Genomic DNA, 9,965 nt, shown 5'->3' on the forward strand with positions numbered 1-9,965 from the left:
CCTAACCCTAACCCAAACCCTAGGCTTAACCCTATATAAACCCTAACCCTAAACCTAACCCTAACCGTAACCCTAAACCTAACCCTCACTATAACACTAACCCTGACCCTAGGCCTAAACCTAACCCTAAACATAGGCCTAGGCCTAAGCTTGAGCCTAACCATAACTCTAAACTAAGACCTAACACTAACTGCAATCCTACGCCTAACCCTGACCCTAAGCCTAACCCTAACCGTAACTCTAATCCTAGGTGTAACCCTAACCCTAAACCTAAACAAAACCATAAACATAACCATAACCCCAAATCTATGCCTAACCCTAACCCAAATGCTAGCTCTCACTGTAGGCCAAAACTTAATCCTAACCCTAACATTAGGCCTAACCCTAACCCTAACCCTAACCCTAAGTCTATGCCTAAGCTTAACCCGAACCCTAACTCTAACCCTAAACCTAACCGTAGGCCAAAACTTAACTCTTACCCTAACCCTAAACCTCATCCTCACCCTAAGCCTAACCCTAAACCTAAACCTAAAGCTAAACTTAACGCTAACACTAACTATAGGCCTAAACCTAATAATAAAATCTAGGCCTAACCCTAAACTTAGTCTCAAACCTAACCCTAACCTTAAACCTAACACATACCCTAAACCTCACCCTAGGCCTAACCCTCACCCTCATCCTTACCCTAAACCTAACACTAAACATAATCCTAACTCGAGGCCTAATCGTAACCGTAACCCTAACCCTTACTCTAACCCTAATCCTAACCCTAGGCCTAACCCGAAATTAACACTAACCCTAAACCTAAACCTAGCCCTAACCCTAACCCTAACCCTCACCGTAACCCTAACCCTGACCCTAGGCCTAAGCCTAACCCTAACCCCAACTCTAGCCCTAAGCCTAGGCTTTATCCTGAGCCTAACCATAACCATAAACCAAGGCCTAACACTAACTGTAATCCTAGGCCTAACCCTGACCCCAAACCTAAGCCTAACCGCAACTCTAATCCTAGGCCTAACCCTAACCCTAAACATGACCATAAGCATAACCATAACCATAACCCCAAATCTATGCCTAACCCTAACCCTAACCCAAATGCTAACTCTCTCCATAGGCCAAAACCCAACCCTAACCCTAACATTAGGCCTAAACCTAACCGTAACCCTAAGCCTAACCCTAAGCCTAGACCTAAGACTAACCTAAACCCTAAATCTAACCGTAGGTTAAAACTTAACTCTTACCATAACCCTAACACTAATCCTCATCCTAAGCCTAAGCCTAACCCTAAAGATAAACTTAACATTAACACTAACTGTAGACCAAACCTAATACTAAAACCTGGGTCTAACCCTAAACTTAGCCCCAACCATAACCCTAATCTTAAACCTAAAGTATACCCTAAACCTAACCCTAGGCCTAACCCTAACCCTAAACCCAATCCTAGCCCTAAACTTAAGCCTAAATCAAAACCTAGGTCTAACCCTAACCCAAACCCTAAACTTTACAATAAACATAGCACTAACTTTAACTCTAGGCCTAATCATGACTCCAACTCTAACATCGACTGTAACCCTAAACCTGACCCTAGGCCTAATATAAACCTAATGCTAACCCCAACCATTACCCTAAACTTGGGACTAAGCCTGAGCCTAACCCTAACTCTAATCCTAGGCCTAACCCTAGCTATAACCATAATCATAACCCTAAACCAAGGCCTAACCCCAATTCTAACCCTAACCATAGGCATAAACCTAAGCCCAACCCCAACCTAACCCAAACCCAAACCCTAAACCTAACCCTAACCCTATGCCTACTCCAAACCTAACCCTAAACCTAACCTCAACCGTAACCCTATACCTAAACATAAACATAAACCTAATCCTAATCCTAGCCCTAACCTTAACCCTAACTCTAATTCTATACCTAAAACTAAACTGAACACTAACCCTAAACCTAAGCCTAGGCCTAACCCTAACCCTTTAAATAAAGTTAACCCTAACCCTAACACTAATCCTAAACTTAGGCCTAACCCTCACAGTGAATCAGAACCTAACAATAATCCTAACCCTAAGCCTAAACCTAACCTAAACCTAACCCTAACCCTACACCTAAACCTAACCATAAACCTACCCCTACCCCTAGGCCAAACCTAATGTAAGCATATACCCAAGCCTAACGCTAGGCCTAAACCTAAATCTAACCATAAACCTAAACTTGGCCTAACCCTAAAACTAACCCTAACCATGAACTTACACCTAACCCTAACCCTAGGCCTAACCCTAACACTAATCCTAAACTTAGGTCTAACCCTAACACTAACCCAAAACTAAACGTAACCCTAAAGCTAACCCTAAGCCTAGGCCTAACCCTAAACCTAAACTTAGGCCTAAGCCTAACACTAAACCCGACTCTAACCCAAACTTGAACCTGGGCAAAAACCTAACTCTAACCCTATCCCTTGGCCTAACCCCAACTCTAACCCTAACACAAATCCTAGGCCCAATCCTAGCCCTAACCCTAACGCAACCCCTTACCTAAACCTAATCCTAATCCTAACCCTAACCCTAACCCTAAACCGAAACCTAACCCTAACCCTAACCCCAACCCTACCCCTAGCCTAAACCTAATTGTAATCCTAACCCTAACCCTACCCCTAACCTAAGCCTAACCCCAACGCTAAACCTAACCCTAACCGTAGGCCAAAACCTAACCCTAACGACAACCCAAACCAAACCCTAAACCTAATCCTGGGCCTAACCCTAACCCTATCCCTAAACCTAACACTAACGCTACACCTAAACCTAACTATAACCCTTTCCCTACCCCTAGGCCAAATCTAACCCCAACACTAACCATAACCATAACCCTATGCCTAAACATAACCATGACCCTAATCTTAGGCCTAGCCCAAACCCTAGCCCTAACCCTAAACTTACATGTAACCTAAACCTGAGCCTAACCCTAACCCTACCCCTAAGCCTAACCTTAACCCAAACGCCATCCCTAACTCTAACACAACATTAGGCCTAAACCTAAACCTAAACATAACCCTAAACCTTACCCTAAGCCTAGGCCTAAACCTAACCTTAAATCTAGGCCTAAGCCTAAACCTAACCCTAACTCTAACCCCAAACCTAACTGTAGGCAAAAACTTAACTCTAAACCTAACCCTAACACTAATCCTCACCCTAAGTCTATCCCTAACCCTAAACCTAAACTTAACGCTAACACTAACTGTAGGCCTAAACCTAATACTAAAACCTAGGCCTAACCCTAAACTTAGCCCCAACACTAACACTAACCTAAAACCTAACGCATACCCTAAACCTAACCCTAGGCCTAACCCTAACCCTAAACCCAACCCTAACTCAAAACCTAAGCCTAAACCCAAACCTAGGTCTAAACCTAAACCCTAAACTTTACACTAAACATAATCCTAACTCTAACTCTATGTATAACCATAACCATAACCATAACCAATACTGTAACCCTAAACCTGACCCTAGGCCTAAGCCTTACCCTAAACCCAACCATTCCCCTAAACCAAAGCCTAAGTCTAAGCCTAACTCGAATTCTAAATGTAGATCTAACCCTAACTGTAATTCTAGGTCTAACCTGGCCCTAAGCCTAACATTAACCGTAACTCTAACCCTAGCCTAAACCTAACCCTTACCCTAACCATAACCATAAACCTACTTGGCGTCTCCCCGCCAACGTGGCAAGAAACTTCCTGGCAGACTAGGAAATGAGGCTCTGCCAGGTGTCTACCAGTAGGCCAGGCAACAGACTTCCTAGCAGGCTGGGGAAATGGGGCTCCACCATGAGTCAGCACTCAAGCCAGGAAATGAACTTCTCAGACAGCTGGGAAAGCTAGGCTCCACCAGGCGTTTCAGTGCAGGCCACCCAAGGCACTTCCAGTCAGGCTGAGGAAATTACGCTTCACTTGGCGTCTCACTCAAAGCCAGGCAAAGGACTTCCAGTCAGGCTGGAAAGTTAGCTTTTGCCTTGCGTCTCCCAAAGGGCAGCCAATGGACTTGCCAGCAGGATGTGGAAGAGAGAATATTTTGGCGTCCCCATTCAGGCCACTGAAGAGACTCCGGGTCAGGCTCGGAAGCGAGGCTTAACCCAGCGTCTCCCCGCAAGCCGGGCATTGAAATTCCAGGAAGGCTGAGGAAGTGAGGATTTGCCTGGCGCGTCCCCGCAAGCCAGGCAACAGAGTTCTGGGTAGTCTGGAGAAGCCAGGTTTCACCTGGGGTCTCCATGAACGCTAGGGTATGGACTTCCTGCCAGCCTGGGCAAGCGAGGCTTTCCCCGGGGTCTTCTCTTAAGCCATGCAAGGGAATTTAGGCCAGGATGAGAAGCGCAGCTTCACCGAGTGTCTCCCCGCAATCCAAAGAGCAACTTCTTTGCTGGCCAGGGAATTGAGGCTTTGCCAAGTGCCTCCCGCAAGTCAGGAAAAGGACTTCCAAGCAGGCTGGAGAAGCGAGGCTTCCCCTGGCAGCTCCACATGAGCCAGGCATAGGTATTCCATCCAGGCTGGGGGAACAAGGCTTTGCTAGGTGTCTGCTTGGATACTAGGCAAGGGACTTCCGGTTAGGCTGGGGAAGCGAGTTTTCGCCAGGTGTCTCACCAAAAGCCAGGAAAAGGACGTCTTGGCAGGCTGGAGAAGAAAGGCATTCTCTGGCATCTCCCCTTAAGACATGCAAGGGACTTAAAGGTAGGCTGAGGAAGCGAGGCTTCTCCTGGTATCTCCCCACAAGCCAGTCAACACACTTCCAGGCATGCTTGGGAAGCGAGGTTTCGCCTGGCCTCTCCCTGCAGGCTAGGAAATGGCATTCCTGGCAGGCTGTTGAAGAGATTGTATGTTGGTGCCTCCATTCAGGCCATGGATGGGACTCCTGGTCAGGCTGCGAAGGGAGGCTTGGCCCAACACCACCCCACAAGCCAGGCAAGACACTTCCGGGCATGCCGGCGAAGCGAGGCCTATGTTACATTTGTTCTTTCAAGAGTGCCCCTAGCACTTACTTTTTCTATGGACAACAAGCATTACCGTTTCCATAATCAATAGGATATGGGAAACCTTGAATTCTGCATTTTCCTGTGCATCCTAATTACATTACACAATGGAGTTTTACAACAAGGTTTGCTTTATGAGGTTGTTAACTTTTCATCGCAAACTGAACTATAAAGACAGGTGAGGTTAATTGAAGGGCAGAGGGATGCATTGCTTGTTCAGCCTCGCTTTTCAATATCTCGGGTCTTTTGCTTTGTGAAGGTCAGTCCAGGGGGAAAATCCCTTAGCTAGTTAACTGCTTTTGCTCCATGCCTCACTTCCTGAAGACATCTATGAGCAGAAACCACATGTACCTACAGTGATATAGCCTTGGGAGCGGGACAGCCGTGTGGAGACCAACGCCAATCCTGAGATGATTTCCATTTCACTGACTTGGCTTTCCCCTTGCAGTCAGCCTCATTCCGTCTTATTTGTGAGATGGTGGAAGAGCTTGTGTATCATTGACGCACATACGGGATAATGTTGGACTTGTGATCATGGGCAGCCATAAGTAGGATACTTTCTTGATGTGCACTTTAGATTTACATAAAGCACTCTTTTATACACGAGTTTCTGTGCATTTGTTTCTCCAAATTTCCCAGACTGTCATTGTCACGTAGCTATGCGTACCTCCCTTCAGTCATATCTTTAGCCATTTTTACTTCCTTGAGCACCACATTTTCCTATACCGAAAACATTGCCAAGTGAGGATGCTTGACTTCATTGAAATCCTATGTCAGGAAAGGTCAGGTGTTTCACCACAACTTTCCACCAGGAATTGCTTTTATATCAGTTCAATGGTGCTTCAAGTGTTTTCTCATAACTTAGCTACAATCTCATCTCCAGGAGATTCTTGAAGAAATGATCCTTCTGGTGCTTAGCTTGGTCTACTAAATGGGGCCTCAAACAGTTTCACTTTTCTCAGCTCCAACCTTACCTCCTGGACTTACTTGGCTGTGAAGGAAAACAGTAATTCCTGCATTTCCTGGGCAGCCCTTCTGATTTGCCTCAAGTGGGGTTATGTTTGTGATTTCAAGAGTGCTACCAGGACTTAATATTACTGTGGTCAACAAGCATTACAATTGCCCATAATCATTAGGATATGGGCAGCCTTTTATCCTGCAGTACCTGTACATCCTAATTACAATTAAAAAATGGGGCTTTATGTAACTTCCTGTGCTTCACAACAAGGTTTGCTCACTGAGGTTGTTAGCTTATCATCCCTAATTGGCTGGTAAACACAGGTGGGGTAAATTGAAGAGGGAGAGATACGTGGCTTGGTCAGCCTGCAAGCCAGGAAGCAAACTCCCGGGAAGCTGGCGAAGGGTGGCTTCGCTCATTGTCTCCCTTTTAGCCATGCATGGGACTTCTGGGCATTGTGGGAAAGCGAATCTTTGCTTGGAATCACCCCACCAGCGTGGCAAGCAATTTCCTGTCAGGCTGGGCAAGTGAGGCTCTACCGGTGTTTACTGATAGGCCAGGCAACAGAATTCCTGGCAGGCTGGGGAAATGGATCTTCGCCATGAGTCACCACACAAGCCAGGAAATGAACTTCCCAGACTGCTGGGAAAGTGAGGTTCCACCACTCGTTTCCCTGCAGGCCAGCCAAGGGACTTCCTGTCAGGTTTAGGAAATTAGGCTTCACTCGGCGTCTCCCTTGAAGCCAGGCAACGGACTTCCAGTCAAGCTGGAATGCTGGATTTTGCCTTGAGTCTCCCAAAGGCCAGCCATTTTACTTCCCTGCAGGCTGTGGAAGCAAGAATATTTTGGCGTCTCCATCCTGGGCATGGAAGAGACTCCCAGTCTGGCTGGGAAGCGAGAATTGGCCCAGCGTCTACCCACAAGCCAGGCATTGAAATTCCGGGAAAGCTGAGGAAGTGAGGACTTGCCTGGTGTCATCCCGAAAGCCAGGCAACAGAGTTCTGGGTAGTCTGGGGAAGCGAGGCTTCACCTGGGTCTCCACAAACGCAAGTAAACGTACTTTCTGCCAGCATGGGGAACCGAGGATTTCACCGCAGCCTTCCCTTAAGCCATGGAAGTGACATCAGACCAGGTTGAGGAAGCGTAGCTTCGCCAGTGTCTCCCCGGATCCAAAGAGCAACTTCTGTGCAGGTTGGGGAAGCGAGGCTTCACCAGGTGCCTCCCTGCAAGTCAGGCAAAGGACTTCGAAGCAGACTGTGGAAGGGAGGCTTCCCTTGGTATCTCCACATGAGCCAGGCAAAGGACTTCCGACCAGGCTGGGGGAACAAAGTGTTGCTAGGTGTCTCCTTGGAAGCTAGGAAAGGGACTAGCTGAGGTTAGTCTGAGGAAGTGAGTTTTCATCCGGTGTCTCCACAAAATCCAGGAAAAGGATGTCCTGGCAGGCTGGAGAAGAAAGGCATTACTGGCATCACCCCTTAAGCCATGCAAGGGACTTAAAGGTAGGCTGAGGAAGCGAGGCTTCACCCAGCATCTCCCCGCAAGTCAGACAACTTCCAGGCATGCTTTGGAAGCGAGGCTTCGCTTGGCCTCTCCCTGCCGGATAGGAAACGGCATTCCTGGCAGGCTGTTGAAGAGATTATACATTTGGGTCTCCATTCAGGCCAGGGATGGGACTTCCGGTCAGGTTGGGAAGCGAGGCTTGGCCAAGCATCTCCCCACAAGCCAGGTAAGACACTTCCGGGCATGCTGGTGAAGTGAGGTCAAAATTTCATTTGTCCTTCAAGAGTGCCCCTAGCACTTACTTTTTCTATCAACAAGCATTACCGTTTCCCGTAATCATTAGAATATGGAAACCTTGAATTCTGCAGTTTCCTGTGCATCCTAATTACATTACACAATGGAGCTTTATGTATCTTCCTGTGTTTCACAGCAAGGTTTGCTCTATGATGTTAACTTTTTCATTGCAAACTGACCCATAAACACAGGTGGGGTTAATTGAAGTGCGGAGGGACACCAGACTTGGTCAGACTCACTTTTCAATTTCTCGGGTCTTTTGCTTTGTGAAGGTCAGTCCAGGGAAAAGATGCCTTAGCCAGTTAACTGATTTTGCTTTCAAGCCTCACTTCCTGCAAGACATCTCTGAGCAGAAGCCACATGGACATACCATGATTTAGCTGTGGGTGTGGGCAGCTGTGTCGAGACCCACGCCAATCCTGAGATGATTTCTCTTTCACTGACTTGGCTTTCCCTTGCAGTCGGCCTCATTATGTCTGTTTGTTGGTTTTTTGAGATGGTGGAAGACCTTGTGGATCGTTGGTGCACATATGGGATAATGTTGCACTTGAGATCATGGGCAGCCATAGGTAGGATGCTTTCTTGATGTGCACTTTACCTTTATATAAAACACTCTTTTATCTACGAGTTTCTGTGGATTTTTTTTCCCAAATTTCCCAGACTATCACAGTCACATAGCTGCGTGAACCTCCCTTAAGTCTTATCTTTAGCCAATTTTACTTCTTTGAGCAACACATTTATCTATACCCACAACATTGCCACGTGAGGATGCTTGACATCCATTGAAATTCTATGTCAGGAAAGGTCAGGAATTGCTTTTACATCAGTTCAATGGTGCTTCAAGCGCTTTCTCATATCTTAGCTCCAACCTTATCTCCAGGAGATTCCTGAATATATAGAAGAAATTATCCTTCTGGTGCTTAGCCTGGTCTACTAAATGGGGCCCCAAACATTTTCACTTATCTCAGCTCAAGTCTTACCTCCTGGACTTGCTTAGCTGTGAAGAAAAACCATGAATCCTGGATTTCCTGGATGGCCCATATGTTTTGCCTCACCTGGGGTTGTGTTTGTCATTTCAAGAGTGCTCCCAGGACTAATTTTACTGTGGTTAACAAGTATTACAACTTCCCATAACCATTAGGATATTGGCAACCTTTAATCCGGCAGTTCCTGTGCGTCCTCATTACAATAAAGAATGGATCTTTATGTAACTTCCTGTGCTTCACAACAAGGTTTGCTCACTGAGACTGTTAGATTATCATCCCTAATTGGGCAGTTAACACAGGTGGGGTTAATTGAAGGGTGGAGGGATACATGGCTTGGTCAGCCTGCAAGGCAGGAAACAGACTTCCGGGAAGCTGGGGAAGGGAGGCTTCACTTGGTGTCTCCCTTTTAGCCATGCATGGGATTTCCGGGCATTGTGGGGAAGTGAGGCTTTGCATGGCGTCTTCCCACCAGCATTGCAAGCAACTTCCTGGCAGGCTGGGAAAGTGAGGCTCTGCCTGGTGCCTACCAGTAGGCCATGCAACAGATTTCCTGGCAGGCTGGAGAAATGGGTCTTCACCATGAGTTACCACACAAGCCAGGAAATGTATTTCCTGGACTGCTGGGAAAGCTAGGCTCTGCCAGGCATTTCCCTGCAGGTCAGGCAAGGGACTTCTGGTCATGCTGAGGAAATTATGCTTCACTCAGCGTCTCCTTGAAACCAGGCACCGGACTTCCGGTCAGGCCTGAAAGCTAGGTTTTTCTTTGCATCTCCCAAAGGCCAGCCAATGGATTTCCCAGCAGGCTGTGGAAGCGAGAATACTTTGGCATCTCCATTCAGGCCACAGAAGGAACTCCAGTTCAGGGGGGGAAGCGCGGCTTGGCCCAGCATCTCCCTGCAAGCCAGGCATTGAACTTCTGGGAAGGCTGGGAAAGTGAGGATTTGCCTGGCGTCTCCCTGAAGACCAGGCACAAGAGTTCTGGGTAGTCTGGGGAAGCGAGGCTTCGCCTGGAGTCTCCACGAATGCAAGGAAATGGACTTCCTGCCAACTTGGTGAAGCGAGGCTTTCCCCGGAGTCTTTTCTTAAGCCATGCAAGGGACATCAGACCAGGCTGAGGAAGCACGGCTTCGCCCGGTGTCTCCCCGCAATCCAAAGAGCAACTTCTGTGCAGGCCTGGGAAGGGAGGCTTCGCCAGGTGTCTCCCCACAAGT

The sequence above is a fragment of the Echinops telfairi genome, unplaced genomic scaffold (genome assembly GCF_000313985.2).
Source record: "Echinops telfairi isolate 266 unplaced genomic scaffold, ASM31398v2 ScPeMD7_16;HRSCAF=60, whole genome shotgun sequence".
Taxonomy (NCBI): domain Eukaryota; kingdom Metazoa; phylum Chordata; class Mammalia; order Afrosoricida; family Tenrecidae; genus Echinops; species Echinops telfairi.